Source organism: Camellia sinensis, chromosome 7, assembly GCF_055761805.1.
Source record: "Camellia sinensis isolate YWXY chromosome 7, ASM5576180v1, whole genome shotgun sequence".
NCBI classification, from domain to species: domain Eukaryota; kingdom Viridiplantae; phylum Streptophyta; class Magnoliopsida; order Ericales; family Theaceae; genus Camellia; species Camellia sinensis.
Genome location: NC_138967.1, coordinates 53,896,411 through 53,914,770, shown reverse-complemented (window position 1 = coordinate 53,914,770; position 18,360 = coordinate 53,896,411).

Sequence of the window (18,360 nt, the reverse complement as noted above, 5' to 3'; positions counted from 1 at the left end):
CTTCAGCCCAAACGGCATCACTCTATAACAATAGGTCCCCAATGGGGTGGTACAAGCAGTCTTCTCCCGGTCTTCGGGTGCCATTACAATCTAGTTGTAGCCTGAAAAGCCATCCATAAATGAGAGCAATGCATGCCCCGCAATAAAATCCACTAACTCGTCAATATGCGGCAGAAGAAAGTCGTCCTTCGGACTGGCCTTGTTCAAATCTCTAAAATCCACACATACCCGGATTTTGCCATCCTTCTTCGGCACTGGAACGATGTTGGCCAACCAAGTTGGGTATTCAGATACCGGCAAGAACCCTGCGTCAACTTGCTTGGTGACCTCTTCTTTGATCTTGATAACCCAGTCGGGACGGATCCTTCTAAGTTTCTGCTTGACAGGTTGGGCCTCTGGGTCAAAAGGGATCTGGTGCTGTACAATCTCAGGATCGATTCCAGGCATGCCTTCGTAGGACCACATGAAAACATCTTTGAAATCTTTTAGCAAAGCGACTAAGCGCTCGTGCTCCTCCGAAGACAACGTGGACCCAATCTAGACCAGCCGTGGGTCCTTCTCAGTACCAACATTAATTTGGGTGATTTCTTCAACTAGCGGTTTTTACAAACCTCTCATGCTCTTGTTGTAGCAAATATTTCAAAACTGGAGTAATTTCTTCCTCGTCGTTTTCATCGAAGTTTTGAAAGTCTGAATTAATGCAATAAATCAAGGGTACAGAAAAGTAATCGAAGGCCACAGCCGTACAATTCTCATTAATCACTTCATCCAGTACATCTGATTCTTCTGTTACAACAGACTCAAAAGAGAAAGAAAAAGACGACCTAGACAGGACTGTGGCATCCGGGTTATCACTCCCAGGAATACTGAACTCAGACTCAGACGAGCTGGAACCTGATTCCGACTCACAAGACTCAGTGGAATCAGATTTCGGCTCACTACTTGACCTGGTGCTGCTCGATAAGAATCCCTCCTCATACTGCCAGACGAGGGAAAGTGCGATGGATGTATCCAAAATGTTTGAAGGTGGGCTTGTAGCCGTTTCATTTCCAATCATAGACACTAAGAGATTATCCCCTACGCACTCATGTACGATCGGAGGACCTGATAGTAGCCAGGCCAGTGCTACCCCCATTTCAAACTCGGTGCTCTCGGAATCCACTTCCTTACACTGCTCAACCTCAGCTACTAGGTCTGTCTTCTCCTCGGCAACATCATCCCTGGATAACTGCAAGTCGAAGAAGATCTCAAATCCTGGCAGGCGCCTTTTCTCTGCATTCAACCATGGCTCTGGGAAGCCGCAGAACGGAAAATCTTCCCCTTCCCGGACGAAGCATCCGTTCAGGGTGCCTTGGCTAGGCCGATGCATCAAATCAAAGTGCCTCCCGGTCTGCTTGGCTCTAGCTCTTCCAGCCATCTCTTTGCCTTTTCTCACCCAGTCCTCTTTGGTGGGCAGATAACCCAAGCCCAAGGTGTGCGAATTATGCGGCACTTCGGCCGATACTACAATGCCCTTCCGGCCACTTCTTCCTAGTCCCATCCCAAGGACATGCTGGAGCTTGTTCATGAAGTATACTGACTGTGCACTGACATACAACCCCTCATCAACAGCCAAAATGTTCTGAACGACCCGGGCCTCGGCTAGGGTAAATCCTGACAGGAACACATCCTCCGTGCCATGCTCGATTTCCAAAATCGGTGTAGACACCTCTGGCGGTGGATGAATCGACGAATTCCCAAAAACTATGGCCACCCCTTTCCCGTGGGGGTATTTCAACATTTGATGTAGGGCGAAAGAGACTGCCTTCACCTGGTGCAGCCACGACCGCCCTAGGAGTAACTTAAAGGTTGTAAGAACATCCAAGACATGAAAACCAATGTCGTGTTGTCCTGGACCAACCTTAGTGTGAATCTCCATGGTCATTATCACTTCTCTGCTAGTATTGTCATAGGCCCTTATCACCTGGGGAGTTGGCTCAAGATCTGCGGGCTTCAACCCGATTGCATATGCTGTCCTTGACGGGCATACGTTAATAGCGGATCCTATATCGACAAGAACCACCGGTACCCACTTGTTTCTGCATTCCACAGAGACGTAGAGAGGTTTGTTATGGTTTGTGCCCTCAAGCGGCAGTTCCTTGTCAGAAAATGTCAACATCGGGGAAGCTCCTCCCGCAAAGACCAGTCCTACCAACTACTCAGGAGTGGTATCTATTGAAAGTTTGGCCTTGTCCATTGCAGAAAGGACAGCCTATCTATTTACTCTTGAAGCCATAAGGAGTCCCCAGATGGAGATGTCTGCCTGTATCTTCTTCAGCTGTTTCAGCACAGCCTCCTCTTCGAGCAGCTTTTTTTTCTGCTTCTCTGCCTCCTTGTCCTTTCCGGACGCCTCTGGTTGATCTAAGTGCGGGGGCTTGAAATAACGCCCGCTCCTAGTCATGTGGTCCACTTCGCCAATGTACCAGGTATCATCCAGCTGGTTATTCCCCCAGTCCTCATCAGTTTGAGCAAGACATAGATCATCATCTTCCCACCACATGCCATCGGCAGCCGTCAGACACTGGTCCGGCTCCGTTACAATTATTCTTGTGCCCACAGCACCTTCTATTCCTGTGCTCGCAGCATACTCTGTCCCCACAGGGGCTTTGGATTTTCTAGTCTTCTCAGAATCTTCGATCCTTTCCCGCTCAAACTGCTTCAGTATAGCCTGTTGTTCAGTTTCTTCTATTTCCAAACTGCCCATATCTTGAGCAAAATTCTTTACACCGGTGCTCTCCGGCGATCCACTCGGCTCTCCGGCCCTTCCGGCCACTGTTGATGTCTCTGTCCCTGACGGACCCAGTTCTAGCTAAGGTTGTTCAATAACATCTGGCTGGTCGTCAAGCCTCCCAGTAGATTCTGCTGACCCATCCAAGCCGAACCAGTTGACAGTCATATCCCCTGAGTCTTGCTCTTCAAAGAACTGCAGATTTGCAATGTCTTCTTCCAGATCCGCTTGGTCATCTAGCCCCTGATTAGGTCCATCCTCTCGTACTACACAAATCTCTGCCCCCACTGGTAATTCTACATCCGGCCTAGCCTGGCCTACTGATACAATATAACCGCTCGATTTGTTCGTGAAGCTCGCAGACCCCTCAAGCTCTGTATCATCAATCTGATCTGCACCCGCTGTTGACCCACTTCTATCTTTGATAGCCACCACCGTCTCAGATTGGGTTTGGGAGATGTCCAATACGCACAAGTCAGTGCTGTCGGGAATGAACACCTCCGGCTTGGGTAGGTGAGCAAGGGTGATATATATACTAGGGTCGTATGACACAACCTTAGTTTGGATTAGATTGATGCGTTTGGGAGGTGGAGCTTGGTTATGTGGTGGGAGAGCGTTAGTTGTGACATTCTGTTTCTCCGGAGGCACGATTACCCTGTTATCAATGAGATCTTGAATCTCATGACGCAATCGAAAGCATTGCTCGGTGTCATGACCATGCCGTTGGTGAAAGGCGCAATACTTGGCTGGGTTATGGGAAGCAGGGAGTTTATCCGGTAGTGGCCGCGGCTCTGGGGGCTTCAAGTGCCCTTTCTTGATCAAAACCCCCAGAGCTTTGGACAGGGGCATGTATAGTGGAGTAAAGGTTCTTTGGCCTCGGGGAGAATACTTAGTTGTTTGTGAGCTACTTCTGGACGCACCGGTGAATGGCGTAGCTGCAAGGGTTCTTGGGGTGGTGGTGGTGACCATGCCCGCATCTGAAGATCTGGCAGCAGCAGCACTGCTTGTGGTTGCATTTGTACCACGGTTGAATGCCCTCTTGGGCTGTTCTCTGTCATGGTCAATCAGACCCTGTTTCATTGCGTCCTCGATCTGCACCCCTATCTCATATAGATCTGCAAAGGTGGGGAGGGGGAGAACGATCATCTTCTGCATAAGCTTGGGCTGGAGGTTGCGCACAACCATCCGAATCTAATCTTTATCGACAGGCCTGATGGTCATCATCGAGGCCATAGCCCTCCGCTGGGTCACAAAATCGGAGAAGCACTCCTTCGGCTCTCGCCTAGTTGTCTCAAGATCACGAGTTGTGAGCTAGATCTATGTATTGTAGAAGTATTAAGCTATGAAGGCCTTGGCCATCTCCTCCTAACTCCTCTGTCAGAGTCTTCTAGTTTTGCATACCAAATGGCCGCTACACCCAACAGGGTCCAGCGAAACAAAGAAAGCTTCTGCAATCTGGAGAGGCCCATCGGCCTCAGGATATCCGAAAACAGCCGCAAATGCACCATAGGATCTCTAGACCCGTCGAAACGGTCTATGTGCGACATCTTAAATCGGTCCGGCAGCGTCACAGCCGAGTCGGTGTACCCATCCTCAATATCTGGAATGGACTTCACGCCCTGGGATTTCTTGAACAGCTTTTCAAGCTTGCTCACTTTTAATGCTATGGGGTCCACCTCGAACTCAAAGAGGGAATCCGGTAGGTTGATAGGTGTTTTGGATAGCAGGGGTAGGATTGGAGGCGGAGCCGGCCCAATTGGAATGTCCATATCTTCCTGGACATTAGTTGTCTCCCCGAGTATGGGAACTCTTGGCGGGGGAGGAACCTAGTGCGATGCAGATGTTCCAATTTGCTGTTGTAGCCTAGCAATTAACTCTGTCTGTTGGGCCATGACCTCGGCCTGTTGCTTGGCAAATTCTGCTTGACATGCAGCATCCTGCTGCATGGTTTTCATACTCTCCTGGAGCTGACGCATCATCTCCTCTAAACCTGCCATATTGTGCTGTTCTAGCTGAATACCCGGTATATCTGTCCTTGTAATAGAAACTGAGACCTCATGACTGTTCACTGGTGGGGTAAACCACTGATCTGGCGACCGTTGCACCGATACACAATGTCCTCTTAACCTCCGTCTAGCAACCGGGGCTAAAGAAAAGAACACAGCTTGTCCGTCTATCAGATCCCTAGATCAATTAAGTCTACGACCTCTAACCTAGAGTGCTCGGGGGATATCTACCTGGTCGGATGCAATTGTGCTAAACTACCTTACAAAAAGATAAATAAAGCATAATAAGGAAATAATGAACAGAAAAATGGACAGCATAACAGCTTAAATAAAGACAACACACAGTTTGGCAAACACAAGCTGAAAGAACCGTTCCCAACCACTGATTACTGTTCCCAAAATCACTGTCCCAAATCTGAATCTGATACCCGCAGATATGACTGACTCTCAAAATATTGATGCCTCAGGCCTGATACTCAGACTTGCAAACTGATACGTGCATTCCCTGTAGAGGCATACTCTAAAAGCACGTAGCAAGCAACTGAGAGCCAAAACACCCCTATGTTGGGGTAGGGTTTCCCTGTCCTATTTTGTCAGGAGCTAGGGTTTCATTACGCACACAGCAGTTTCAAACAACCTACAATCAGGCAGCAACCTGTCCTAGTTTGGAAAAGTCACTATGGATTCCGATATGTACTAGGTCGAATGGTCAAAAAGGGTGCCACAGTGAAAACCGAGGTTTGTGTTCCCGTCGTGGTAGAGCCCGCAACCGGTCAGCCTTATGGCACGCTTCTCAAAGCGAGCCTCTAGCAAATCGTTCAGGAATAGCATACGGCAAACACGGTGTCCTAGGTGCACCAATGCAAATGTAGTGCAAAGAAACACATAAGTGTAATCAAAACAAGATATCATGAGTTCGAGTCAAGTTCTCTAAGTCCCCAGCAGAGTCGCCAGAAACTGTAGACGCGCCCTTGGGCTTTGCTACTACAGTTCGGACTCAAATGTCACGGTTCTGAATCTAATCCCGCAAAGTGCAATGCGAGACCGATAAATCACCCAAGAGTCCAAATCCGACAAATCTTTTGAAAAACTGATTTTTAAGAAAGAAGTGTCAAACATGGACTGCTTTGCCAGATACAGAGTCACCACCTAAATATTTATTTTGGGAGAATTTAGGAAACCCTGACTCGTTGCCTAAGGCCACGTGTCCGTCATCACCAAAGTTGCCTCGGCTCGGGAACTTGGGTACGATTGGGGAAGGTCATATATGAGCACCCATGCCCGCCAAATCAAAGATCGGCCTGTACTAAGCATGATATCTTGTTTTTGAAAACACATGCGTTCTTATTCCGGTTAAATAGCTAGAATTACTATGTGATGCGCACAACACACAAGTATAGACTAGATTGCCTAATTTGGAGCAAAGCATCGCATATCCGTTTGTTTGGAAATGGTTTGAAGTTTGCTACTCGCAAGTAGGCTAAAAATGCAGATTTCAACGAATTGTTCCAATTCAAGTAATCCAATGTTCACCCACAGGCATTCAGGCAGTTATATCACATAAGCAATTAGCCTCATGGCAAGCATGCTGTTATGTTAACACTCACACGCATGCAAGATGCTAAAGCATAAACACTTACAGTGTACTCCGAGCCAAAACAAAGAACTAGTTAGTAATCAATGCATGATCCTAGCTCATGTTAAGATGGTTAATGCAACACATGCGAAATGCAACTAGAAATCGGCTCGGCTATTCTAAAATGGCATGCGAGATGCGACAACTCAATACATGTATTCAAGTAAGAATTGAAATACAATGCCGGTAGTATGATGCGCCGAGCCCGGTGCATGCAATACAAATGGATGGATGGAAACATGCGATCATAAGGTATGCTAAATGGAATATGCCCTAAAACTAACCATCGTAAGTGGTTAAGTAAAAGGGAGAAAGACGTGGGGTTGGAAAACATGCATCGCACACACGCACGCTTATTACAACAATTGGCCCTCTCGACGGAGGGTCCGAAAGAATAATACAAATTAACTAATTAACTAACTAACAAGCTAATTAATTAATTACACAACCAAATCGAAATAAATATCTACTCTAAGTTATTAAAACACTGAAATGGCCTCGGGACGAGAGATGAATGCATGCTCGGACGGCTTCGCTTGGAAATCCATCGCCATGCTTCATGTTGCCTCTGTTTGAACTGCTCTGTACCTCTGAAAACTATGCCCACTTCTGTGACACTTCTGAACCACCTTGTGGGCCTGTTGAGAGGTCATTGACCAAAAGATAGGGCCGTCGGCTATGGTCAATTGGTCATCGACCAAATATAAGGCTATCGGCCAAATACTGTTAGCCGATCGGCACTAGATATGGTCGATCGACCATCTCTTCCTGTAAAAAGCTCTTGTTGCTGCAGCAGAGGACAAACAGAGCATGGTAATACATTTATAAGACAATGTCTGCACAACTACACCCCTTATCATGTTTAAGACTCAAAGGTGTGTAGTCCTCAACCCTCGAACCACTAATCACGCATTTCAATGCATGATGGCCAAAGAAGCCAAGTGTGCAATTCAATATCAAATGAAATGCACAAAACACATAAGGGCCCCAACCTCTATCTTGCTTAATCAAGAGGCAAGGGGATGCACACATAATGCAATGCAACCAAAGCATGCAAGCAAGCATGCAAACAACCCATGCATGATGCAAATCTAATGCAACATGGGCATGCAAGCATACAATATGCAATAGGCAAACAACCTAAATATGTAAACATGCATAGCATACAATAGCATGCAAAATGAAACAAGCATGCAACAATATGGTAAGATGGACTTAAACCAAAATGGGCTATCAGTGGCCAAAGTGCTATGGAAATGAAGACAAAGGTACATACAAACATGCATGCCAATTGGCCTATCACCTAGGCATAGGAGGGCAACTTTCAAGAACACTTAAAAGGGGACAAATATGGACACATGACAAACATGGTAAGCTCTGAAATCATGCATGGAAAGGTGCCAAACCAACCAAGCAAAACAAGCAAATCATGCAAGAAGGCTCAAGGCTTAAGGCTAGCCAAGGGGTTCAAACCAAGGCCATTCAAGACAAGCCCCAAAGGGCCAAGGGGACCTAAAACAGTCCAAAGGCAGGTCCAAACAAGACCAAAAACATGATCGAAACTAGCCAACACAAGCTAGAACACAATGCCAAAAGCATGAGGCATGCAAGGCTATAAAAGGGGTGCTACACTACACCTATCAAAACCAAATATGGCATGACATAGACCAATAAAAATAGAGTTATGGCATGGTAAAACAAGAATAAAAACCCACTTAGATAGCATCCCAAAGACCTAAACATGATGGCACACACAAGGACCCATTCAAGAGGCATAAAACATCAACTCTTTAAAGCATTAAAGGAGTGATAAGTGCAAGTATATGAGCATACTATATGGACTGAAATAACATAACAAGTGATGCCAAATCACTGAAATGGCCCAAGTAAAGCATGCTAGTGACTTGGACACTCAAAGCCAACAAGCTAGATTGCATGGCAGCTATACAAAGCATGGCATATATGATCAAGACAATGTAAAACATAGCTTTAGCATATTAAAACAAGGCTAAAATCTTCTTGGAGTTGAACCAAAATCATGCTAGAATGACATGTTACAACATGATCCATATTAAGGCAAGTGAGGGGATTGCAAGACAAGTATATGGAACATGTAAGAAGCCATTAAACCAACTTGAAACAAAGGTATATCATGGTAAAATAACACCAAATACTTGCTGAAATGGAGCTAAAACAAGCTAAGCAAACATGCTATCAATATAAACCATTTATACTAGCATACAAGACAATAAGGAGAGGGGATGACCCTCTCCTATTTAAGACCCCAAAACCACCTTCCCACCACTAAAAATCCTTTGGATTTCAGTGGTAGGAAGGTCATGCAAAGCCAAGAACAAGGGCCAAAAGGGATGGCCTAAAACAAGGCCTAACAAGGCCTAAGAGGGGGGAAACAACCCCAAACCAAAAAGAGACCTTAACCAAAGATTTAAAGAAAGTAAAAATAGAACTTTTATCAGTTAAGAGTTAAGCTTAAAACAATAAGCAAGGAGGGCTAAAAGCTTAAGCAAGAATGGGGTATTAAAAGCAAGTTTGCTCACCCTTGTAGAACCTCTTCAAGAACAAAGCTCCAGCAACTTTTCCAAGCTTAAACCACTCCAAGAACTCTAAAATAAATCTCAAGGGGCCTCAGCTCCAAGAGGATGGTGTTCTAGTGTGTGTTTGTGTACAATAGTAAGACAATACAACACTTTAAGGCATAAATACACACACAAATCAAAAGAGAGGGAGATATAGAGATAGATATATACAACTTTTCTAACCCTATTTTTCAGAACCTCTGAGAAGGGAGGGGGAGCTCCCTTAGAAATCCAATTCCAAGGCTTCTTGGAGAAGTTAAGTCAAGGGGCAAATCTTGGAGGGGGGAATTGTGCATGCCAGCTATGATAGCTGGCATAAAATATCTGCATAAAGCAGATGAACAGGGTTTGGCCAAAAAATATGGCCGATCGACCAACATAAGTGCCGATCGACTGAAGAGAGTGCCGATCGGCCAACACTTTTGGCCGATGGCTTCATGCCTTGGCCGATGGGTTGAGGGGATGGCCAACAAGCCACCCTCTTCCCTTAGAAGCAAAAACACAAATGTTTGGTCCACAACCAAGCACAAAACAGACAAGTTGAGAGAGCTTAAGGCAAGGCACGCGGCCGAGACCTTCTGGAACTCAAAACGAACACGAACATGGATGATCATCGAGTGTTCAAACGATGACGTCCAAGTCTTGAGGACGGTCAAAATAGCGTGTCTACAAACGTCCCAAAAATTTATAACATTACATAAGTATAACGACTAGCATCCATTATAAGAAAGCTAGAATTAGCAACCCTTACATTCATTGAATCATTAAGGTTTGCACAAAAAACAGTTCCATATGTAATTATACATTCAACGATATTAAATACATGAATCTACAGCATGTAGAACATCAAATTCAAAAGTAAATAAAATGCTCTCAAGGGCTTACAATTTCCAAGGCTTAAGCTTGATTGCACAAAAATGGCGTCTCGGTCCCAAACAGTTAGAGCCCTTGGCTAATAAAAATACAATCACAACAAAAAGAGTTGGGTGCTCTCAATACAAACTTCCACGCCCTAGTTTGGCGAGTTCACCACATTTTTTCCTGCACCAAAATCCCATAGGGGTGAGCATAAAGCCCAGTAGAGAAATCTTAACAAAGTATATACATTTATGCAAGAATTCCTAATATGAAATGCACATGCCATGCTATGCCTTGAAAAAAAGATTTCGTTTACATCTTTGCAAAACACCATGCACAATGATAACTTGAAATTCTCTACAATTCAGAAATTTACAATTTAATTCATTTGGGCAGTAAAAGCGACTCAGGTAATCCCTGGGTTGGTGTCTGCAAGTGGGCATAACTAGCACTACCAAAACCCCACTTTACCGGTTGCTAACCGGAAGGGAAGTGGTACCTCCTCCGCGCGTGTTTTCGGTATTTCACCCTGGACACTCAGGCCAACTTAATCCATTTCATCTACACCTCCTATCCAGACTTACCAACGTATTTACCCCAAAACATTTCAATAATTCCCATTTCAAACATATTCTTGTCTCAATGTAAACTTTTCCAAACTCAAATTCAAAATGTATAATTATCAATTGAAAGAGGATGCAATGCAATAATTAACAATGCCTCATAACAATTCTCTATTTTTAAGTATCTCAACAACGATACAATGATAACAACATTTCCCATTTTCCTCCCTTCAATATTATTTAACAAAATGCCACATGTTTAATTGAATCTAACAACACGTAGTAACCTTTCGACATCTTGTGCAATTCTTACATTTTATTCATTTCAAGACTACATGCAATGTGTCTGAACATCAACTTCCTGAAATCACAATTCTCATATTTCATAGAACTCAACAATGTGCCAATTCATATCTACACATGTATATGCATTTAACAATAAATTCAAATATGGTATCCAAATTCTCATACATCAAGACGTTGTCACGGTTACAAACAACAATATGAAATTTCCACTCACTCCTTCATTTAACCCAAGAAAATCCGTGAATCCCCAACATTTTTCCAAAACCCCCAATTTCTAGATTTTTCACAAAACCAAACATTTCTTCATCTCTTAGTAAAACCTCACTAAAAACATCATTCTTAAGCCAATGTGATTCAACAATTCAAGAGCATCTTTAAAAAGAAACAAAAGATGAATTTCTTTTATAAGATCACTAATTTCTTGAGCCAAAACCAAATTTTAAAATTATCAAAGAGGAACCCTCAAAATCAACCAAAAACTTGCAAAACATATATATAACTCAAAGAATTTATAATGCCCTCAAAATAAAGGGATAATCCAACCCATGAGATTCATAAACATAATAGAAAATGTTATACTTTCATTCATTTGAGCTTATATTACAAGAGATATTACATGCATTATACTCTCATAAATGTTCATTCTGAAACTGCAGCATGTAACACTAACTAATTACAACAACATAAACGCCCTGCGGGCTTACATCTTTCCAAGATATCACTTGGTTACAACAAAAGAGTCCTAAGCTCCATACATATAAAGCTCTTGGCTTGAATTAGCATTTAAACACAAAAACAACAAAACAAAGCCTCCAACTCCTAAGTCCTCCCAAGCTACGCCCTTGGAGGAGGCATGTCACTTGTAACTGAAAATGGTTTCTGTAACGCCCCAAATTTCTTGCCCAAATAATAATACAACAATCATGGCTCTTTCAAGGAAAACCGAATATAAATCTCCAAACTTACATTACATGATACAATAGTTCTTCATACAACAATAAATTAATCCAACAACAAGTAAATAAACAAATAAATACCCCCAAGGGTCTACAAGTTTCCAAGGCTTGAGCCTGATTACACAAAACGGTTATTCAAACCCACACACATACAGCCCTTGGCTTACACACAGAGTCACAGCAAAATGAGAGTCTCGTACTCTCAACACACATTTCTTCGCCTTTAGTTAGGCGGCATCACCGCATCTTTTTCTGCACAAAAATCCCGTAAGGTGAGCATAAAGCCCAATAGGAAATCCTTAACAAGGTATATACATTTTATACAAGTCTGAAGAGATGAAATGCACATGCCATGATATGCTCCTTTTTGAAGATAAATCACATTTTCATCTTTTAAAAACCACCATGCTCAATGATGTCATGCAATTTCAATTGTTCAAAACTTAATAATTTATTTCAAAGGCAGTAAATACGACTCTGGTAATCCCTAGGTCAGTGTCTGCAAGTAGACTATACAAGTACTACCAAATTGTCATTTTTACCAGTATTAACCGGAAGGCTCGACACCTAATCGCGCGGGTTTTTGGTCTTTCATCCCGGACTCTCAGGCCAACTTATTCAATATTATCTGCACTACCTATCAAGACTTACCAACGTATTTACCCCAAAACTATTTCATGAAAACTTGTTTCTCAACATTCTTTTCTCAATGCAAGTTTTCAAATCAACTTTCAAAGTTTAATGTAATCAAATAAATTGTTATGCCAATAACACAAGATGAATATAAATACTTTTATTCTAATTCATCATCCAAGGAATAACACAATTCTCTCTTCTCAAGTATCCTAAACAATTAGTCATTTCAAGACTATTTCAACGTTTTGAATACATAAATTGAATGGAAAGATTGTTTGAATAAAAGATCTAAAAATGATCATACAATGATTATCCAATTCTAAAGAAAAACTAGAATTAAAATACAAAATTACATGATACTTGATTAGAGTTTCATCTCAATCCTAAGAAGAAAGCTTAGCCGCTCATACAGATGTTAAACACTTCTAAGGTTTAAGAGAACGCCATGAATTGATGATTGTTCTTCTTCTCTAGCTTCTAGCCATTCTCTAGGGTTACTAGATGCTAAAACAAGTGCCCAAAATATCCTTTTATCACCTCCAGTCAAATTCTGAGTCAAAAAATGCACACACAAAATGAAACGAATCTGCTTGTGCAGTTTAATATGTCGCTCGAGCGAATCAACACAGAAGCAAACTTTATTTAGGGAAATCCCCTCATGCGGATTGTGAATTCCACTTGAGCAAATTCACTCAATCACGAACTTTCACTCATTTTGTCATTTTTGCAATTGTTTCGTTTCCAGAGTGATATTAACCTGAAGAGGAAGAAAAACACTTTATTGTATCAAATATCATAGGCTAAAAGACTAAAAACATAAGCTAGGGAGCCTCAAATCACCTTTATCCTAGGGTGTTGAAAATTTAGGGCTTTCTTTATTTTTGTGTAAGATTTTGAAATTCATCACAAAAATTTATTTTTGAAAATAGATTTTGAAAGAAAGGTAACATTTCTTCAAGCCCGAATTTTGGATATAATAAATACATAAAATCTCTACATTTCTCATAAAATACATAACAAAGGAAGATACCACGTATCAACTCATATTTACAAGAGAAGGAAAATCCCTACCTCAATCTATAAAAGGAGAAAGAGAAGCCCCAAATTTGAAAATGTTCCAAATAAGAATCGGCTTCAATGAAGTCGAAGCCCTCGATGTGCTCTACGACTATACTAAAGTTTTTATCAAAATCTAGCTCCAAAGTGCCTTAGATCTATGCTTTTATGTGTTAAATGTAAAACGTAGAGAAAGAAAGTAGAGAAAGAAGAGAGAAGCGAGAAAAATAAAATAAAATGCAGACTCAAGTGATTTTTAACCAGGCGGTCAATCGCAACACAAAGGGATTGATCACACAGTGATTGCTACACACTGCTGGAATGCATCACAAAATTTCAGAATGCAGCGATCACTTGACGATCTATCGCTCAGTGATTGCTATATATGTTCTTTTAAAAACTCAACAAAAATTCAAATGAAACAATCGATCGCCTTGAGCTACGATCGATTGCTAACCTAGATAATTCCAAAAAAAATTCCATGTTACTCTTACCGAATCCCCAAGTGAAGAATTCTAAGTATGGAGAAAGAATACAAATGACAATAAGGATACGATTAAATTATCGCAATATGGATGGTATGTATATGTGTTGAAAAGGTCAAAATGGTCATGTCTAGACTGAGACCACTATAATAATTGATAGACGTAGATTCTAGTTTTTATGATGGTCTTAGTCTTTGACAATTTCATAACAGAGTACCATAGTTTTGGGTCCATATTTCAATAATTTCCTATTGTAAAGATCTAAAATATTTTCATGAAAAAGTATTTTAATTTTTTATGTTTAGTTGCATTAAACAAGATAAAACTGTAACCAAATCAGTACATGGACCTCACAGAAATGAATGGTACAAATGTGTTTAGACCAATACAGTAATGGACACCGAATAATTTATGAGAACATTTCACGTATTAATTACAAATGACATCCTGATCATGTTGTCAGAAGTCATTTCCATATCATGTCCCGATTAATTATTCTGATCAAGATTGGCCACTCAAAACAAAAGAGAGTTTGTTAATGGTTTGGAGCTATTATAACTTTTAGACCAAGTTGTCGCAAGTCATTTTTTCCATATCAAGTCCAAATTATGTTACTCTTAGAAAGTGTTAGATGCTACCGAAAACAAAGGAGAGATCGTTAATAGTTAGTCCTCCAATTGGAACCATTATTTATCCAATGTTAGCAACTGTTTTCTTACATCATGGCTATTTTCCTACAGTGTTGATAATTAACAATTTTTTGAGCACTAGGTAGATCATTTGGTTGATTTTTCAACATCACTAACTATTTTTACATGGTGGAATACTAATTTGTGGAAGGATTATACCACTTTGGTATACAAATATACTATGCATTTCCTAGTCTACCTTAAGGACATAACATTTGTTAACCTACACAATACCATGGTCAAATCCAGCCAACTACTGAAAGTAATTAACTAACCATGAAAGAAATGGTTTTCAAATCTTACTACTACAAGTCATTTATTGCATTGTCCTAAATTGGAATATAACAATTAATGGATTAAGATTACAATCCAATGGTTGGGATTGCAGGATATATTACTTCAAATACTTTAAATACTTGGTAGTAAACCTATAGACTAAACAAACAATTAGGAGCTATACTCTACTCGGTTAGCGATTTACCAAAAATAATAGGGAAAAAGAGAGGTTCTTCCTTTCAATTTCTAGTAAATCGCTTATCCGCTTAGAAAACGGAATGGCTCAAAGTGAAACACGCCTAGTTTAGGAGGTCCATTTGTACAGTTTTATAATTTAGGGGGCAAAGTAGTACTTCTCAATAGTTAGAAATCTTTTTAGGGTTGGGTTTAGGATGACTAAATTAATCCTGATGTTGTGTTGGGGTTGACTTGACATATAATCTTTCTATGTAATTTAGCTCAATCTAACCCTAGCCCGATTGATGCCCTTATACCAAAGACCAGTCGAGTGCACACTTCACCGCTCGAGCGGTGTAAGTAAAGGTGACGCAAAACATATAGACTAACCACTCAAGCGCATACTTCACCGCTTGAGCGGTAAATCAAGTTTTCCAAAAGTTCTTATTGCAGGCTTCACTGGAAACTCCATTTCACCGCTTGAGCGCGCAAATGACCTCTCGATCCTTGTACATAGTCAGTGAAGTGGAAAATAAGGATTGCTCAAAATACGTAAGGTTAGCAAAAACTCCTCTAACAGGCACAATTCGGGTTGTATTCATATCTAAACACTCACAACCTCACTGAACCATAAAAGCGAATAAAATTATAACTGAAAGGAGTTTTGTCAAACGGGATTGCTAATTACAAAAACCTAACAATAAAGAATGTAATAGTTCTTAACGAAATTTGACATTCTTTTAACAATTAAATTTTAATAGTCAGGTTAAAATTATTGAACTATTATTGTTTTAATATAAATTGCTTTATACAATTCAAATAAATCCGATGAATTATTTTAATTTTATAATATTTTTTATTTAAAAAAAATTCGTTTCGTGTGTAGCACAGGTTTGTTGCTAGTTTTCTATTAAATTTAAATGCTTTTGAGTCTCAAACATTATTCCGACAAGGCTTAGATGCTAACTCAAATCAAATGAGATGTTGTGAAGGTTTGGAATAATACTCCAATAGCAGCCATTATTACTTCATTTCCAATAACCTTTCTTTGACACTAGCACCAATTGTTGGGAAAATGGTGTACTCTAGATCTTCAAAACTCACTACAAGAAAAAACACTTTTGGCGATCACTTATTTTTTTTTGGTGGCAAATAGTCCACTTTCTGCGACTAAAATTTAACTTTTAGCGACCACAATTTTTTGGTCACGGAAAATCACCTTTTGGCGACCAAAGGCTTTTTTGGTCACGGAAGATCACCTTTTGGCGACCAAAAAAAAAGTTGGTCACGGAAAGTATACCCTTTGGCGACCAAAAAAAAAAGTTGGTCGCGGAAAGTTATGGCGGGATAAATTTTAAAAAAATTGATACTACAGTAATTACATGCTATTTTTCTATTTAGGCATTAAAAGTTTTATAAAATAATATATAACCCAATTTTTATGGGTTATATATTTTTTTGCCAAATATGAACAAGAAGTATGTTATTGGCAGAGTGGCAGAGTGGATTTGGTGCATGGTGACTCCTTGGTCAGGAGTTCAAGTCCCAGGGAGCACAAAAGAATTATTTTTTTTGGGTCCAGGCGCTGACTTTGGCGACCAACTTATCTTTGGTCGCTAAAAGTTTACTTTTGACTAATATGAATTGGACTTTCCGCGACAAAAAAAGTTGGTCGCGAATGGTCACTTTTAGCGACCAAAGGCTTTTTTGGTCACAGAAAACTATCTGTGACGAGGCTTTAGCGACCAAATATGGTACTTTTCGCGACCAAAATGTTGGTCACGGAAAGTGTTTTTTCTTGTAGTGACTAGTAACTAACATTGGTGTCTTCGAGAATCACCAATGGAATGATTGCAAAAATATTAGCTTTCAGTTGCATTATGACATCGCTTTCCTAAAGACAATATTTGTCCATACCAAATGGAGTGCACCACGTTTACAACAAATATGTCTCTAGGATATAATAAAGCTGGATCTAAAGATCAATCTACCTACGGCTGCACAAATGATATTAGACCAAAATGCTCTTGATATAATCAAGAGAATCAAGACAATTGATAATCAAGTCTAAAGGAAATGATTATCAGAAAATAACTAATTAATCTAAAATCTCCGAGATATTGATTCGTGATTATGTTTCAATTTAAAACAATAAAGAACAATCCCATACAATCAAGACAAATCGGCACAATGATTTAACATGCAAAAAATTACAATTAGAGTGCCTCCAATTGTGATGAAAAACCACGGGCCAAAGCTACAAAACAATCCACTAAGAAGATAAAAATGAATTATACATGAATACTCTCAATTACCTAGCGAATTTACATCTGAATTAAACTGACCCCTATGTTCCTCTTCCACTACCATTTTCACCTTGGAATTGTCTTGCCCAACATTGAATCCACAACGCCGATGTCGAATCTAAGATGATGAGCCACTCCGAAATCCACCCAAGCTTCAAGCCCAAGTTTCCCGGTATCCACCAAAAAACAACTCTCTTTTGTGGAGGAAACAATAAGAACAACCCTTGATGTTTGACAATCTGTAGTTCGTTGATCAATCGATCACCTTCTATATACTAAGAAAACAGCCTCCAACAGAAAACATTTTGTCTTTCTTTCTCTCTCAGATTATGAATGACTTAAACCCTAAAAACAACAAACTGCGCACTTTATAGTAAACTGAATTGCGAAGACTGCTCGAACGCACATTTCACCGCTTGAGCGATGTGAGTAAAGGCAGTACAAAACATATAAGTTGACTGCTTGAGCACAACTTTCACCGCTGAAGCTATAAAACTAGCTTCCTAGAAGTTCAGGTGCTCTACAAAAGTACTAGATGATGCCATTCAACGAAGTGGCAAACATGAAACCTCACGATCACAAACTCCTGTGCAAAGACACAATTCGAGTTGGATTTGCACCTAAACACACACATCCTCACTGAAACATAAGAGTTAATAAAATTACAACTAAAGGGAGTTTTGTCAAACGAGACTACCAATAACAAAAACCTAACAATAACGAAAGTAAAAAATTATTGATCGAAAAACCAAAACCAAGAGAATGAAAGAGAGAGAGAGAGAGAGAGAGAGAGAGAGAGAGAGAGAGAGAGAGAGAGAGAGAGAGATTGAATTGTGTAATGTAGTTATGAATTTTTGGAAAGATGGATTGGCTAGATTTTGAGGCTAGGCGCACTTAATCAGATGGGTTATGTCCCTTAATCACAACCAACAAGCTTTAGTAGATATATATGGCCATTAGATCAATTATGTATGGCATGGATCGTGTCTCACATCGAAGGGGTACATTGGCTATACATAGTTGAACATGCAACTGTTCAAATGATC